Source organism: Erythrolamprus reginae, chromosome 2 (assembly GCF_031021105.1).
Source record: "Erythrolamprus reginae isolate rEryReg1 chromosome 2, rEryReg1.hap1, whole genome shotgun sequence".
Classification (NCBI taxonomy): Eukaryota; Metazoa; Chordata; class Lepidosauria; order Squamata; family Dipsadidae; genus Erythrolamprus; species Erythrolamprus reginae.
In genome coordinates this window covers 262,653,395-262,671,860 of record NC_091951.1, presented here as the reverse complement: position 1 = coordinate 262,671,860, position 18,466 = coordinate 262,653,395, and the positions used below count along the sequence as shown (strand labels likewise).

Sequence of the window (18,466 nt, the reverse complement as noted above, 5' to 3'; positions counted from 1 at the left end):
ATTGATTATTCCTATTGTATTAGTTATACAAGTGAGGGTTTCTAAAGAGATTTTTGCTATGTAGTAGCCAAGGTCTTCAGGTTGGTTTTGATCAATTGCTCACAATACACTAGCTTTAATCATAAAAGCCATGGTTTGCTTCAATCATATTTAGACCAAGCCATAGTATCTTTGTTTACACACCAGTAAAGCACCAACTATGGTTTACGATTCACACATTCGGCCAACTTCAACTAAACTACAGCCCCAGTATAAGTCTTCTTAGTAATAAAACATGAAATCTCCTCTTCAAAAAGTGTCAGCTGGATCCTTGGTCTCGTTCTTTTCTTGCACCACATACATATCACACGTTACTTCTTATTAAGCAGAAACCACTTTTTTTGGTTTTAAATCTTCTTCTGAACCACATTGGAACAGAACAAGTTGTTCTGACCTTAGAAGTGATCCACTTTTTAAATTACATCATTCCACACTGTGAAATGGTGATTATGATGCTTTGACAGCGTAACGGTGCTTTTCAACATCAGAATCCTCTTCGTGACCTTGGAGGTCCCTTTCCCAAGTCAGAATATTTTTATCTTGAAATATTTTTGCACTTTTCTAATTTTGAAAAGTCAAATTGATTTTGTCTTGATGGTAAGGGCACTGCAATGTCTCTAGAAGAAATAAAAGCAGCTCCCAAAAAAATCTGTCATATTGTAATACAGTGATACCTTGTCTTACAAACTTAATTGGTTCCAGGATGAGGTTCTTAAGGTGAAAAGTTTGTAAGACAAAACAGTGTTTCCCAGAGGAATCAATGGAAAAGCGATTAATGCGTGCAAGCCCAAAATTCACCCCTTTTGCCAGCCGAAGCACCCATTTTTGTGCTGCTGGGATTCCCCTGAGGCTCCCCTCCATAGGAAACCCCACCTTTGGACTTCTGTGTTTTTGCGATGCTGCAGGGGAATCCCAGCAGGGGAATCTCAGCATCGCAAAAATGAGCACTTCACTGGCAACGGAAGTCCGGAGGTGGGGTTTCCCATGGAGGGGAGCCTCAGGGGAATCCCAGCAGCACAAAAACGGGTGCTTTGCTGGCAACGGAAGTCTGGAGGTAGGCCATCCCAGCAGCGGCAGTGGGTTTGTAAGGTGAAAATAGTTTGTAAGAAGAGGCAAAAAAATCTTAAACCTCGGGTTTGTATCTCGAAAAGTTTGTATGACGAGGCATTTGTAACTTGGATTAGGAAATAGTGTCCCCTACTTTCTCTCATACAGATGGAGATTGTTGATGTTTTCTATTGAGAAGTACCACACCTATAAAAACTGTTTATCAGAACAAGTATGTTGTATACATATCTGTGTGCATTGAAATGTCCTATGCTAACCCCTCTCTTGTTCAAGAGACTATTTTGGAACACTACAATCTAAACATACTTGGGTTATCTTCTATATCTCAAAAGCTCCAGCTATAAAATCAGATTCTTCCTTCCTATTCTGAAGACTATTTTAAAAAAAGGTAAGTTATTTCAGTTAAATAATTTCTTCAGTGCCTAAGATAAAGCCTTGTCCATTTTGTTCCACTCTCTTCATAACGTGTTTGATCTTCTGTTACGTTGTATTCACATGGAGACATCCTCCTTACAAAATACAAAACTAACATACTTTTCTTGAACTACTTGTGTTACATTTCCTGTTGCTGTCCTAGCATATATCCTATTTTATCATGTAGAAGAATGTATCAATTAAATATGCAGTCAGCTTAATCTCCATTCAGGTCTGGCTACCATATGCCCATTGGATATCCTACACTGGATTCAATAGGAATGGACATCGATTTCACTAGAGGAAATTAATTAATTAATTAATTAATTAATTAATTAATTAATTTATTTATTTATTTATTTATTTATTTATTAGATTTGTATGCCGCCCCTCTCCGTACAATTGGAGCGGCTCACAACATACAATAGAACAATTCACAACAAATCTAATAAATTTTAAAAAGATTTAAAAACCCCATTATTAAACCAGACATACACACAGACATACCATATATAAATTGTATAGGCCCGGAGGACGGGGGGGGGGAATGCTTCAATTCCCGCATGCCTGACGGCAGAGGTGAGTTTTAAGGAGTTTACAGGAGGCAAGAAGGGTGGGGGCAGTTCTAATCTCCGGGGGGAGCAGGTCCCAGAGAGTTGGGGCCGCCAGAGAGAAGGCTCTTCCTTTGGGACCCGCAAGACAATATTGTTTAGTCGACGGGACCCGGAGAAGGCCAACTCTGTGGGACCTAATCGGTCACTGGGATTCGTGCGGCAGGAGGCAGTCCCGGAGATATTCTGGTCCAATGCAAACACTCTAGGCAACAGGAACAGGGAGGACAGTGCCCAAACCCACTTCAACGAATTATGTAAAAAGAAAATTGTTCAACAGTCTTAATATGTATTTTCATATATGCCTTTTGGTATAACATTCCTTTGCTCTATCAATTCTATTAGATAATCAAATGTTGTAATCACACATTTGTGTGTGTGTGTGTGTGTGTGTGTGTGTGTGATTTGTGATATATATATATGAACATATATAATAAGACTGTTGAATTTTCTGTTTCACATAACTAGTAGAATGATGATTAGTCACTGTTTTTGCTTCTGTGCCTAAATCTCTTCCCCCTTTTCTTCATTTTTTAGTGCTATGGTGCTTTTCAGTGCTATCGTAGAAAGTTGATGTGTAGGGAAGAAGCAGACTACAGCCGAAATCTTTAAAAATATGAACTATGTACAAATGTCTGTTTAGTGATATTTATGCATGAAGACTGAATTCACACATTATGTTTTCTATGACCCCAACCATTATGGTTTACAAAAGGATTCAGAATTTTCCTTTCGCCATGCAGAGATATGACTGTGAAGAAATGGTCCAAGAAGAGTTTTTGAAGTTTAATGAGTGTCCTTTCAAACCTCCCAAGATTCAAAAACTACAAAGTTCAACTCATTCCAGAATCATTATGGCAGGAATGGAGATTGGAAAAGATAAGCTAAAGGCTGCACCCAATTGGCTGGCCACAGGTCGCCCACTTCCAGTTTGTGGGTTAGCATGATGGCAAATCTAGTCAATGATGGCCTATTCAATATGTTATGGTTAACAAAAGTATAGCATAAAGAAATCAATGTGGTGAATTTGGCAGCTCCAGCACAAGTTCAAACTAAATAAGGATGTTTTCTTGAAATGGGAAGAGGGACTTAGAACATAAAAGTCTACAAGGCTTGAACTCAGAAATATTGAAACTGAGCTCAAGAAGATAAAGGTAGAAAGTGACTAGCCTTACGACCAGCAAGATTTTGTTGGTTCCACCCAAGGGGTTTAAGTAACAGACTGGATAGGGGAGGATACAAGTTAATAAGAATGAAGGATAAAGGAACTTCTAGCTTAGGCGTGTCAAATTCACGTCCTCACGTGATGTATTGTGACTTTTCCCCCCCTTTGCTAAACCCATGTGGCCAGCATGTGACGCAACTGACTCACAGGTTATGGGCTTGATACCCCTATTATAGCTAATTTGAATGACTTGCGTTCCCCAGACCCCAGAATATCAAAGGACTTATATGAAAATCCTTCAGAACCTCTGTAAATGACCCATGAGGCATCTTGTAGAACCGAATAAAGAGAAAAACAAAGAGAAAAGTGAGAACCCAGTAATTATCAGCCAATGTGTCAAACATCAGTCCCTGGAAAATTGTATAGCACCAATAAAGCAGACTATACAGTATATGCATTCTGAAGATGTGGCTGTAATTACTAAGAAGTAACATGACTTTATTAAAAGTAGATGTGAAATGCTGCTTGATAGGTAAGGCCAGTCTGATGGTAAGGGAAATGATGTGTATATAACTTAGTTTGAGTTCAATAAAATTTGTGACAAGATTCCATATGACACGCTTATTTGTTTCTGCAGGTATACATTTTTTTAGTTTCTTCACTATAATTATAAACACAACAATAATGCTTAAAATCAATCATATATAAATTTTTCTTTTCTTATTACTCACTCAATGGAGGCTCTTATGACACACTTATTGACAACTGTTAAATGTATTTATTTATTTATTTATTTTGATTTCTATGCCCCCCTTTTTGAGGCGACTCAGGGCGGCGTACAACATTGAGTACAATAATATATAAGAAATCTAAATCACTATAAAAGATTATGGAAATTTACTAAAAAACATTTTTTTAAAGTCCCCATGTTCAATCACATACATTCATCCAGTCCAATCATATCTAGTATCAGCCAGAGACAGTCTCATCACTCATGGCAGAGGTAGGTTTTTAAAACTTTATGAAAGACCAGGAAGGAGGGGGTGGTACGTATATTCAGAGAGAGTTTGTTCCAGAGGGCTGGGGCCACCACGGAGAAGGCTATTCCCAGGCCCCACCAGTGGACATTGTCTGGCTGATAGGACCTGGAGAAGGCCAACTCCATGGGACCTAACTGGCTGCTGGGATACATGAGGCAGAAGATGGTCCCAAAGATAATCTGGTCCTAAGCCATGTAACTATAGTTTGGCTGGCACTAAAGTAAAGTGGCTTGCTAACTACACAAGTTAGGATTGATGGTTCTAAGTCAAGTTGAAGAGCAGTAGCCAGCGGGGCTCCAGTGGGATTTCTCTTGAGGACACTATGTCTCAATATTTTTATTAACAATCTATCTTATGGAATTAATAGGATGCTCATACGTTCGTGAACGACACAAAATTGGAAGGTCTGGATGACAGAATAAGACAGCAATCTAATTAGGACAGGATAAAAGACTTGGCTGAGCAGACCAAGATTAACAAAGAAAAAAGTAAAAGACAGATAGTCCTTAAGATAGATAGCTTAATAGCAATTGCTTCATAATGCTTTTACAGCCCTCTATAAAGCAGTTTACAGAATCAGCATATTGTCCCCAACAATCTGGGTCCTCATTTTACCCACCTTGGGAGGGTATTTTAAAAAATAAAAAACAAATAAAAATTATAGCCACATGTTTTATAAATCATGATTTATTGTTTAGAGATATCTGTGAAACCACTCAATGTGGTTAATTAACCAACTATTTTTAAAAAACAAGTCATAATGCAAGCTAAACAGGCTCCAAAAATATGGTAAGGCTGAATCTTGTTCATTCACTCTCATTCTTATTCATTATCTAAATTGTAAAAAAAAATAAAAACCACATTCATACACGGTATATATATCTAAGCACTTAGTAAGTGCACACATATATCACTATGTGAAAAAACAGTTTTAAAATAAATTGTGCAAGTAGTGGAATTTGGAAAAGAACTAGGCTTTTTCTGCCATTTTCTCTGCTCAATCCACATGCAAAATGCATACAAATATATATCTACAAAAACCCAGGATCTTCTCTCAAATGCACATTCCTGTTAAATGTGGATGTGCTACATGAAGCCATAAGCTACTTAAGTCACATGCTGATTTCAAAATATGGTGCCAAAATAGCTATGTAAAACAGCCCTCATTACAATGAACCAATTAAGTCCAAAAATGTGCAACACAAAACACTTTAGTTTCATAATTGGAGAGTCTTTTAATAATAGTTCATATTTAAATTGGAAATGGAAACATGCATTTTCATATGAAGTCATGGAGCCAAATCAGTAAGGTGTGGTGATTAAGGAGGAAACCTAGTTTCAAGTCCACCCTCAGCCATGGAAACTTATACAGGCAAGTCACATTATCAGTTCAACCAGCTTCTTGTTGTCAGGTGAATGGATTTTACAAACTTTACAAACAACAGGGCAGGATATAAATGTAAATAAATATTAAACAATTTGAATACAATGATTTTTAAATCATTCGGAAGCACATAAGTGTAGTAAAATAGTTAGGGCGTCACATTAGGCTTGAATGTGTTTTCCAAAGTTTTCATATTTGCTCCACCAAGTGCTACTCTGTGTTGGGTTTTTTGACAACTTTTTTCTTTACTGCTGATAGGTGATTCTAAAAGGCAGAAGCAATCTACCACTTCAGTACCTTCATTGTCAATTACCCGACTTTAAGCCAACCCAAAATCACCTCCATGAGCTGGATTTCAGAACTCAAGACAATTTATTTCTGTTTCGGTTATGGTGTTTTTGAAATATCTTTTTTCGGTGAAATACTGCAGCTGTTAACTTTTTGTGAATAGCCTGCTTATCTATTTATCTAGAAAACTTTGCCTCATTTAATCTCCTGCCTCCTTTCAAGACAAAAAGAGGATATCTTAGAACTTTGCAGTAATTGCTGGGATGTTTCTGTTGAGTTCTGATACTGAAGAGACGGGAGACTGGTGGAGTGACTTCATCCATCCATCCATCCATCCATCCATCTGGATTTCTAAGCCGCCCTTCTCCAGTGAACTCAGGGTGCTTTTAGGTTACAGGTTAGGTTATAAGGTTATAGGCAGGGGTGGGCTACTGCCCAGATGGAGGGATGACGCAGTGAGGTAGCAAAAATGGAGCTCCACCCCAGACACCCAAATTGCACTGAACAATATTGAAAGAAAATGCAGGGCATCCTGCATAAGCCAAGCCCACAATGTGGTAGTAAAAATTTTGACAGCCCTTACAGGGAATGACTTCCAGCACCAGTATACAAAAGGCAAGGAGTTTAAATAGGGAGCCAAACCAAGCAGAGAACCAATCAGAAATTTCCTACTTTAGTTCCCAGTTGGACTGCAGTGAAAATTTCTCCAGTTCTTCAGGACATAACAGTTTCTGTTGTTGTTATGCGTGCAGTGTGAAATATGAATGAGCCAGGGTGGCGCAGCAGGTAGAGTGCTGTACTGCAGGCCACTGAAGCTGAGTGTAGATCTGTAAGTCAGCGGTTCAAATCTCATCACCGGCTCAAGGTTGACTCAGCCTTCCATCCTTCCGAGGTGGGTAAAATGAGGACCCGGACTGTGGGGGCAATAGGCTTGGCTCTGTTAAGAAGTGCTATTGTTAACATGTTGTAAGCCGCCCTGAGTCTAAGGAGAAAGGCGGCATAAAAATTGAATAAATAAAATAAATAAAATAATAAATAAAATAAATAAAATAATAAATAAAATAATAAATAAAATAATAAATAAATAAATAAATAAATAAATAAATAAATAAATAAATAAGAAGGAATTGGTATCTGTAGGGTAAAGGTAAAGGTTCCCTGCACATGCCTGCTAGTTGTTTCCAGCTCTAGGGTCTTGGTATCTGTAGGAAGGGACAAATGGTTATGTTTGATAATAACAATTAGAAGTACCGGTATGTAATACTTGCACTTATGCAATGTTGTTATCAGTCATGTCATCATTTTAGCTTCATCAGTTTGTTTTAGACTTTGCTGGGAGAAGTGATGTAAGAGTGTCAAACAACATATAAGCCAAACATCAGATCTGGTAAGCTTTGGGAGAAATGTTATTCCAGAACTGATGGCAACTCAGTCTGGAGAGTGATCAAATGTGGTTGTGTAACTCTTTGTTTTCAGCGTTATAAGCTCAGTGGGAAAAAAGCCAAACACAGCTCATCTTCAAAATCCTTTTAATGGAAACAGTAGTACAAAAGCTACATTTGGCTGACTTCAAATATCACGCTAAATAAAGTTATATTTTAAACAAGCCATGTTTCACTGAATAAACCATGAATGTTTGAGTTTACACAATACATTAAGCAATTAACTAGAATTTACAGACCATATGAAGAGAAGCAGGATTCACACTAGCAGCCAATAGCAAATATACTACATTATGATTTAGAAAAATATGTGAAGGATGAAGTCATGGTGATGGACTGCCCAATATATGTAACTATTGTAGACATTGAATAAATGTTGACATTTCCATCATTGTATCAAGAATAATTGCTGTCAAATATTTAGGCCAGATACACATGAAAATAGATTGCATGTTGTTTAATATTCACATCAAGGTAAAAGCAGAAAGACAGTAAGTTGCAAATGTATGCATAGAATGTTATATGATTTGAGCATTTAAATCTTACAATATTTTTCAGTTTATAACAAATATAATTAAAAACCTAAGACTACTTAATTTCAAAACTCTGCAGAAGCAATATTTCAGTTTTCTTTCTATATATTCTGTTTTGCGGAATTGTGACTTGTTCAAGACTGTCCAAGAAAATGAAAAATTTGAAATCAAAATGTCAGAATTCATGATTTACATAGGTGGATTTCTTAGGTATTACACTACATCATTTTGCTTTAGTGTGGGACAAATTTAAGATACTCCAACACTAATGGCCTTAGTCAGGCATCAGGGTGAGGGTAAAGATATCATAGGCTTAACTGCTGCTAAATACACATACCTTAAAACTTTTCTCTGGAATTGCAGAGAAAATTCACACACACAAACACACACACACAAACAGAAGTTTGTTGAGAAAAACCCACAGGATGATACACTTAAACTAATATCTGTTTACAATTTCAAGTTGCTGCATGGTGGAAAACTTGATTTCTGTAACATGTCCTCGAGATACAATCAAATGCTAAAATGTATCCTGCGGTAGGTCGAATTTTCCAATTACTAGAAGCAAGCACACAAGAGATATAATTACTTATGACACTGGGACAGGCATGCATGTTTCAACACACACAGCGTTCTGAACAACGTTTTTTGGCAGAATATGACAGAAGACTTTAAATGGAACTTTCAAAGACGAAGTATGCTGTGTTATAAAAATATACAAAGTTTTGAAGGGTTTTTTTTTTATCCCACCAAATGATTTTAAAGGTATGAGCATATTATGTTTAAATATCTCTTTAAAGGTTCAAGAAAGAAAAATATTTCCCTACAGCAGTAAATACAAGATACATGACAGATTACAGAGGGAGAAATAACTTTGAGCAGTTTCTTTTCCTTAGGTGAAGGGATATAATTTTCTTTTAAGATTCCATTATTTATTGTGAATAACTTTCAATCAAAGTTACCGTAACTTTTTTATGAATTTGGGAATAGGACCTATGCACATTACTGTATATCACCTCTACTGTAAAATAGTTGAATTACTGTACATTATCAGTGAGTGGGAAAGTATAGAAGCTGAGGCCAGTAATTTTTTTTAAAAGAAGCATCAGAGATGGGTTCCTACTGGTTCGGACCAGTTCTGTAAAACTGGTAGTAATGTGGCAGCCTGGGTCACTGGAAGTGGCAGTGACCCAGGCCTGCCTTGCCTCTTAGCCAGTTCTCCCAATGGTGCCATAGGTGCTGCCATTTTGTTTTTTGCTTCTGCGCATGCACAGCTTTTTTTTAAGTACCGCGCATGCGTTGCACACCATGTGAACCAGCCTGCGTGGCATGTCCCTGAGCAAACCAGAAGAATGAATGAATGGATGGATGGATGGATGAAATGAATGAATGAATGAATAAATAAATAAGATTTGTATGCCGCCCCTCTCCGAAGACTCGGGGTAGCTCACAACAATAATAAAACAGTGTGACAATGTAAACAAATCTAATATTTTTTTAAAAAAGAATTCATAACCCACCCCTGACTAGTTTTATTAATAGGCATATAAATGTAAGGAAAGAAACATATTCTTTCAATTGATTCTGTGATATTATGTATTGGGAAAGACCTTGGGGGACAAGGAAAAAGGATGCTGCTTAAGGAACCATCAGATAAAAGACAGCATAGCCTGCAACTGGCTAATGGATGGGACAAGAGATTCAGAAGGGTCCCTCTCCCTAATTTCAGGACTTTCAAACTTGAAAGATTCTGTTAATGTACCTTTACAATAAAGTACAATAGCTTATGTTCATGTCTGGAAAGGATGACTAATTTTTACAATATTGGACAAAGAATATGATCAGTACTATGATCATCATATACAAAGGAGAATTAAATCATATATCATATACAGTATATTTATTTATTTATTTATTTATTATTTAGATTTGTATATGAAACCATATATTTACCAATGTTATTTACTTACTTACTTGTTTATTTGTTTCAATACAACTTTACCTGCCACAATCAAATGAATCTTGACAGTTATTATAGTAAGTACAATATTAGCTGCATATACAATATATCAATATCCAAGTATAGGCTGAGTTTACACATCTTATTAGAGATTATTTCTATAATTGTGATTTATTTGGCAACTAAAAATCAACTGGATTTACACAGTATACTAACCTATAATATATGGTTTATAAAACACAATGGCTAATTTCACACACTGTGTTAATGTAATATCAAACATGTCACATTATAGCTCAATGTAGTGTATCACAGATACTTCCCTTCTTTGAATACCAACAAAATGTATTGGAAAAGTGATGGTCAAAATTTTCTTTCCTATTAAAGCTGAGGTTACTGGAAACGTATTTTGTAACAACTGCTTTATGTACAAATATACAAGAATATATGGATATAACTGCATAATCCTCATACGACAATTGCCCCAAATCAGAAAATAGGAAAAAACTAGTCTTAGGTGCTTTAGGAGAATTCCTCAAATAATTGGGGTTTTTTTTCCAGACAACACATACTTAGAAAACCTTACTGAACATTTAACCAGCAATATCCCAAACAATTAAATTCCATAAAAAGACAATGAATAAACATCTACCATCAATCTACTTGGAATCACTTGATCAAGACACCTAATAACTGAATGTTGTATGATCAGAATGTATTAGACAATAATATTAGAAAGGAAATTATTCTTTGGGAGCAAATCTACACTGTTAAAATAGTGCCAAAAGTTCTCCACTGTAACTCCAATCAATTCAACAGTGAGAAATTCTCAGCTGTCTTAAACCAAACAAGCAAACAGACTTTTGTCCCACTATTATGTGGCCATTATCCTAGATAAGGCCTGATGGGTCATTCTACAAAATAAAATAGCAAAACACTGTTATTAGAGGATAGCTACTTTTGCTATTATTCCTATTTATTTAGAGCTCACATTTACAATAAAAGCTTTGACTGTTAAGATGTCTAAAGTTCAGAATGAAACAATATATTAAATATTCAACAGCCCCAAGAACACTTAATGTTGTGTGAGAATGCAGAGAATGGGGGCTTCACAGCATTGTTAGTATGAGAGGAAAGTGAAGCAAGATATCCATCAGAAAGAAAAGAAATAAAGTATGTAGTTCACTATTTTATTTACTACCTTTGAGCTCAAGTTACCAAAAACGTTTTCCGTACAGGAGGAAAGGTGTACACATAATGGTTTCATAGTTATCTCAATACAGATTATTATAGTACATTATTGTATTTATATTCAGGACCAAAATTTTAGCTAAAGCTTTTCTGGCATAAACATTCCCTCTCAAAAGCAAGAAAAAAAAATCCCAATGGAAAAGTTCCCAAGTCCTCTTCCTAAATCTCTTTTCAGAATTTTATAATTATTCTAGAATCAAGAGAAACGCAGTTGTTTATTACAGCAGTCTATGTGCCACTTTTCTAATAAAAAAAATTGACATTTTGCAAAAGGCAAACCAGAAGATTATAGTAAAATGTACAGTTAATATTAACCAAGAAATCTTATACTTTAATAATGGTGGGGAAAAGACATGTTAGTACTGCTACAACCACGAATCTGCATAGTATAGAAAAAGAAAGGGGGAAAATAGCATTAAAAAAACAGCTACCTTCTGAGTATCTTCAGAAAACTCATCTTAGTTCATCAATGAGTGACACTGACCTACCCAATTTAGGGTCTATTAATACACATAATACTAATGAGAACAATGACCTTACACTGTAAACACATAACAAAGCTGTATCTCCTTTTCATTTTCCCCCCAGTTGTAGAGTACCAAGAACCTTCTTTTTTTCAGACTCTAGGGCAGGGAAGTCAAATTCACATTGTCAAGGCAGTGTCATGGGACATATTGGGACTTTTTCCTCCTTCACTAAACTGGGTGTGGGTATGGCCAGTGCATGAGGCATCCAGCTAGGAGTTTTGACAGTCCTGGTCTAGGCAATGGTTGGAATTAGTGATGGGCAAACCGAACCCGCACAATTCAGGTCCGTACCGAATTTTGCGGTGTTCGGTATGCCGAACAGGAACCCAAACTTTTTTCAAACTTCGGGCAAAGTTCGGGGTCATGTTCGGCGTTCGGAGATTTGATGTCACCGGCAGGTTGCTAAGGACGCCAAGGTGATCACTTCCTGGATTCCATGGAATCCAGGAACTGATCACCCTGGTATCCTTAGCAACCTGTTGGTGACGTCAAAGCTCCGCCCCCCGGAATCTCTTCATGGGAGGGATTCCCCGTTCGAGTTCGGGTTCAGTTCGGGTTCGTCCATCACTAGTTGGAATCCATGTACAGTGATACCTCTACCTACAAACGCCTATACTTACAAACTTTTCTAGATACGAACTGGGTGTTCAAGATGATTTCTTTTGCCTCTAGTTTTCTTGGCGCTATTTGGAAAAGGTAAAACCATTTTGGAAGAATGTTGGATATAACTATGGCTATTCTCCCCATTATTGATAATTGTATATTTTGAAATCTTGCCATGTCTTGTTTTGTTTTTTGAAGTAGATTGGTATAGTTATCTTCTTTTAGTGAAGAATATCTTGCAGATATTAACAGTCCTGAATATTCGGTTTTTTTTGTTATTTGTAAGCCTGTTTTTTCTTTCATAGTGCTAATTAAGTTTTCTGAACAGTTCTTGGTTAATATCTTTCTTTATTTTTAGACCTGCAACTTCTCCAAATATCTCCATCTCTTTCAACAGTTGTGGAGTAGAATTTATTGGGTCTTCCAAAAAGAACACCAGGTCATTGGCAAACACCTGAGTTTTATATGTTTGGTTTCTAATTTTGTGTCCCTCTAATTTGGGTCTTTGATCTAATCCTGTTTAATAATATTTCTATAGATAAGATAGATAGTAGTGGGGATAGTGGACATCCCTGCCTTACTCCTTTTTGTATTTCAAACTTGTTTGACATGTCCCCACTTATTAAAATTTTGCCCTTTTGGTTTGTGTAGATCATATTAATCATATTTGTGAAATTTGAGCTAAAATTCATAATTTTTATTTATTGTTTGAAAAAAATCCCAATTCAAGTTGTCAAATGGTTTTTGACAGTCTAAGAAGACCATAGCTAATTGTTTCTCACAATGAATTTTGTAGTATTCAATTATGTTTAGAACGGTTCTAGTACTGTTCCTGAAGAGTTTTGACAAAAAAATTTAAAAAGCCCCAAGTCAACAGACATGCAACAAGAGCATGCTAATAAAAGAAAATATTCAATATCTGGGACATGCATTAAACTACATTACATTTCTGTTAATTATGGATTGCTACATAAACTAAAATTTAATCTGTATTTATATGCTGCACTGAACCATAAATCACCGCAACCACGAACACAGGTAAGTTCACACCCTAAGCAAAAACATATTCTGAAATTAGACTTGAGGAGTTTAATGAGGGGAATGAGAGAATGTGACGTTGCTTGACAAATAAAAGTCATAAAGAAGGTCCTCTATGTCTATGACAGATGTCCCCAAACCCCTTGTCTGTGGGGTCTGTCCACAGCCTGCCAGAAACTGGGCCATACAAACAAGCAAGCTCTCATCTGCAGAACACAAGGCACCCCCAATCTGCAGAAAAAACTCTCTCCACAGAACCCGTCCCTGGTGCCCAAACCTTTGAGGGCAACCGCTCTAGGAATCAGATTCACACTGTTTCCTAACCAGTCCATTACAGCAAGAGTTTGAATCAGTTGCATCCTAGGTCCGTGATAGTGAACCTATGGCACATGGAGCCATATCGGAAGGCATGCAAGACTTTGCCTTGTTTCAGCTCCAGCATGCATACAATGTCCTGCCTATCAACGACTACTTCAGCTTCAACCAAAACAACACAAGAGCTCACAACAGATTCAAGCTAAATATTAACAGCTTCAAACTTGACTGTAAAAAATACGACTTTAGTAATCAAGTTGTCGAAGCATGGAACTCAGTACCGGACTCTGTGGTGTCATCCCCTAACCCTCAACACTTTACCCTTAGACTATCCACAGTTGATCTCCCCAGATTCCTAAGAGGTCAGTAAGGGGCATGCATAAGCGCACTAGTGTGTCTTCCGTCCCCTGTCCTATTGTCTCTCCTATATCTCCTCTTCTATCCCTCTAACTTTTCTTCTATTCCCTCATTGATTTTCTCTTCTATTTTTTTCCTTGATATGTTTTAGTTTGAATGTATCCTCTATAACAGTGGTTCTCAATGTTTCCAATGCCGTGACCCCTTAATACAGTTCCTCCTGTTGTGGTGACCCCCAACCATAAGTCTTGCGGCAATCCTCCGAACAGAGCTTGAAGCTGATTGGCAGGAAGGGCAGAGGGACACCCCCACTGTAAGCGCCTGATTGGTTGGATTGTAAAAATATGTTCCAATGCGCCAGAATAGAAGCTTTAGTTCCTAACACCATGGGAAATTTGTCTTTCCCCATGGTCTTAAGCGACCCCTGTGAAATGGCCGTTCGACTCTCAAGGGGGTCCCAACCCCCAGGTTGAGAACCACTGCTCTATAACCTTCGTTGTGTATTATTCTGTTTTTGGACTAACTAAACAAACAAACAAACAAACAAACAAACAAACAAAAATGTACTGGCCAGCTATTTTCAGCCTTGAGAAAGGCCATTCCATCCTCTGGATGGTTCAGGGAAGCTTCCCTGAAGCCCTGGGGGCAAAAAAAAAATGCCCAATGGACAAACTGGAGGTTCAGAAAAATGCACCTCCTGTGCTGTTTTTTGCACTCCAAAGGGTTCAGGGAAGCTTCCTGAATCCCCGGAGTGCAAAAAACAGAGAAAGTGAGAAACGCCCTAATTTTTTCTCGAATAATCAGCTGGAATGAAACCTTGAGAAATGGAAAATCCCTGTATCAGAAATCAAAGGATTCTGAAAATGTTCACAGCAGCAAGACGTTATTGCTGTTATGATTGATAGAACCCAAAATGACATTTCCAAATTTTGGATTATACTTGTGACACATATATATGCACACACACACACATACCTAAGTTATTCCAAACATGTTGTTTTATTTATACAATCAGATCCCACTTATTACGTTGGCTGATGAAATTAATGAACTTGTGTATATGAACATGTGTATAGTCTGTCATTCCTGACCGAAGTAGAATTGGAAGTCTGTAGCCATGCAAATGATGATAAAAGGTAAAGGTTCCCCCGCATATATACGTGCTAGTCCTTTCTCGCTCTAGGGGCAGTGTTCATCTCCGTTTCTAAGCCAAGGAGCCAGTGCTGTCTGAAGACATTTCCATGGTCATGTGGCTGGTATGTCTAAACGTCAAAGGCGCATGGAGTGATGTTATCTTCCCACCAAAGTGGTCCCTATTTTTCTACTTGTATTTTTTACTTGCTTTCGAACTGCTAGGTTGGCAGAAACTGAGACAAGTAACGGTAGCTCACTCTGTTATGCGGTGCCAGGGATTCAAACAGCTGAACTGTCGACCTTCTGATTGACAAGTTCAGCATCTTAGGCACTGAGCCACCGTGTTTCCTATACAGTGATCCCCCGGGTATTGCGATCCCGATCATTGCGAAACGGCTATATGGCGATTTTTCAACACGGAAGTAAAAACACCATCTGCGCATGCGCGCCCTTTTTTCTATGGCCACGCATGCGTAGATGGCGCCGGGCAGATCAGCTGCTGGGCGGCTTCCCTGGGTCTTCCCCCTCTTGCTGGCGGGAGGGCGAGCGGCGGGCATCAGCGAGGAGTTTGCGTGGGCGGCAGAGAAACCCCAGCGCCGCTTCCCAGCTGAGTCCTGAAGCCAAACGCGGAAGTTCGCTTCAGGACTCAGCTGGGAAGCGGCGCGAGCGAACGGCTTGTCCGCCGCCTGCCTGCCCGCGCGCCCACCGCTCGCCCGCCCTTCGCCCGCCCACGCCGTTCGCTCGCGCCGCTTCCCAGCTGAGTCCTGAAGCGAATTGGCTTCAGGACCCAGCTGGGAAGCGGCGCGAGCGAGTGGCGCAAGTGAACGGCTTGGCCGCCGCCTGCCTGCCCGCGCGCCCGCCCTTCGCCCGCCCACGCCGTTCGCTCGCGCCGCTTCCCAGCTGAGTCCTGAAGCGAATTGGCTTCAGGACTCAGCTGGGAAGCAGTGCGAGCGAGCGGTGTGAGCGAACGGCTTGTCCGCTGCCTGCCTGCCCGCGCACCCGCCGCTCGCCCCGCCCTTCGCCCGCCCACGCCGTTCGCTCGTGCCGCTTCCCAGCTGAGTCCTGAAGCGAATTGGCTTCAGGACTCAGCTGGGAAGCGGCGCGAGCGAACGGCGTGGGCGGGCGAAGGGCGGGCGAGCGGTAGCGAGGAGTTTGCGTGGGCGGTGGGGAAACCCCAATCTTCGGCTCCTCGCTGCTGCGGCGGAAGTAAAAACACCATCTGCGCATGCGCAGATGGTGTTTTTACTTCCGCAGCGCTACTTCGCGAAAAAACGATCATTGCGAGGGGTCCTGGAACGGAACCCTCGCAATGATCGGGGGACCACTGTATAGTATTAGATGGCACCAGTTGCACATCATTTCAATTCAAAAACTAAGTGATTGGGATTGGTTAATACTTGAGTACAGTGAAACAAAGCAATGGCAAAATACATCCATTCTGTTACCAAGAAAACTAATGGATGTATCCAAGCCATTATGATATGCACAACTGAGGGAGATGTCACCTAATGAGGAAAAAATAATTGTGAGAGAAAATTAACGATTGGACTGTCACAGAATCAACTGAACCATTTTCCTCATCCCAAAATAAGATGATCTGGGCTAATGATACATTGTGTATCTTCAAGAAGTATAATATTTTCAGATGTTAGAACATATTTGTATTTGTATTTATTAGATTTGTATGCCGCCCCTCTCTGAAGACTCGGGGCGGCTAACAACAATAAAAAAGACAATGTGAACAAATCTAATATTAAAAATAATCTTAAAAAACCCAATTTAAAGAACCAACCATACATACAAGAATACCATGTATAAATTCTATAAGCGTAGGGGGAAAGGAAAATTTCAATTATAAAAGGTGACCCACATGATGAAAACAGAAATCTAAGTTTACCTTAAAAATTTAGGAGAAAGAGAAAGTGAGAAACTTTCTTATCTGCTTTTCTCAGGCAGGTATGAAAAAAATAACCAACAACTCTTCTCCGCCACTGTTATTTTTATCTCAAAAAAAATTAAAACTGAAGGTTATCAACTTTTTCCTAAAGTTCCAGAGATATCATCACCATGCTGAATATTGCAGAATATTTCTTTCAGCAGCCATGGGACAGGTTGGTAATTATCACAACACTTCAGAAATGATATTAAACCCTGAATTATATGATAACATGAAGTTTCAGAAGGTGGCAACCTCTTTTATTTCATACTCTTTCTAGATCATTAGTGCTGTTTTCAATAAGGAAACATTCAAATAATACGTAAACATTCATCTCTAAAAATGCAATCATCCCTTTAGCCTTTGAACAAAAAGGGATAATCATCGTGACAAAACAGCACTATGAATAATCACCAAGGCAATAATTTGGTTGCATTGTATGAGTCTTCAAAAGGTCTTTATCTAAACATTTGTAATGCTGACAAGTTTGAAAAGTCTAAGCATGAGATACAAATGTAGTTTGATTGTATGAATAAATAACAAAACTTGTTTAATGAAACTGGCACAATGCCTTATAATTCAGTGCGGTTAAGTCAGTAACAGTTTAACTAAAAAGTAATTAGTTAAACAGCAATACGTATAGACTTGTATTCATTATGAGTATGAAATTGTCAACTTCCAAGAAAATAACTATTTTTCTTGGTTCAACATCACTGTTAATTAAATCTTTCAAATTTGCTTTACTGTCACTTGTTCCCTGATATTTTAATTCATTATTAATATAAAAATTAACTGGGTTGGGATTCTCTTTCCTATAGATTTCTGCCTTTTACAAAAAAAAAAAAGAAGCAGCAGCTTCCTGCAGTTTTTCTTTGAATTTGGAAATGGGCAGGGGGAGAGAATGGCACATCATCTATGGATAATAGAGTCTTCATGGTGTTATGTGTGCTTTCATTCAAGTTTGGATTTTTTTTGTTATGCATATACATCCTATTCTTATTTTTATGCATAACTCACTAAACAAGGTACTTAAGATATTAATAGAGCAGATTTTTTTTGTTTGAAATTACGCAACGAATCTGGTTACTCCTATTCTGTTTTGTTGTTAAATTGCCGATTTTACCATCTTAGGCACAGAATGTTGTTTGGAACACAGTATCTTCTTTCATTACAACTTTTTCTCTGTATAAACTCACAACTATTTAAGGCCTCTGAAATAACAAGGCATAAGGCTGTGTACTCTCACCACTTCTCTTCTCTCTATACACTAATGACTGCATCTCATACGATCCATCTGTTAAACTACGGAAGTTTGCAGATGATACAATAGTGATCGGACTCATTCGAGACAATGATGAATC

The 18,466-nt window shown here is 38.3% G+C and overlaps 1 protein-coding gene across 4 annotated transcripts in view; it reads right to left on the bottom strand.

Annotated features, from left to right (window-relative positions):
• The window catches only part of BNC2 (basonuclin zinc finger protein 2), a 556,729-nt gene that overhangs the window by 524,708 nt on the left and 13,555 nt on the right, over positions 1–18,466 (bottom strand). The window lies entirely within an intron of this gene.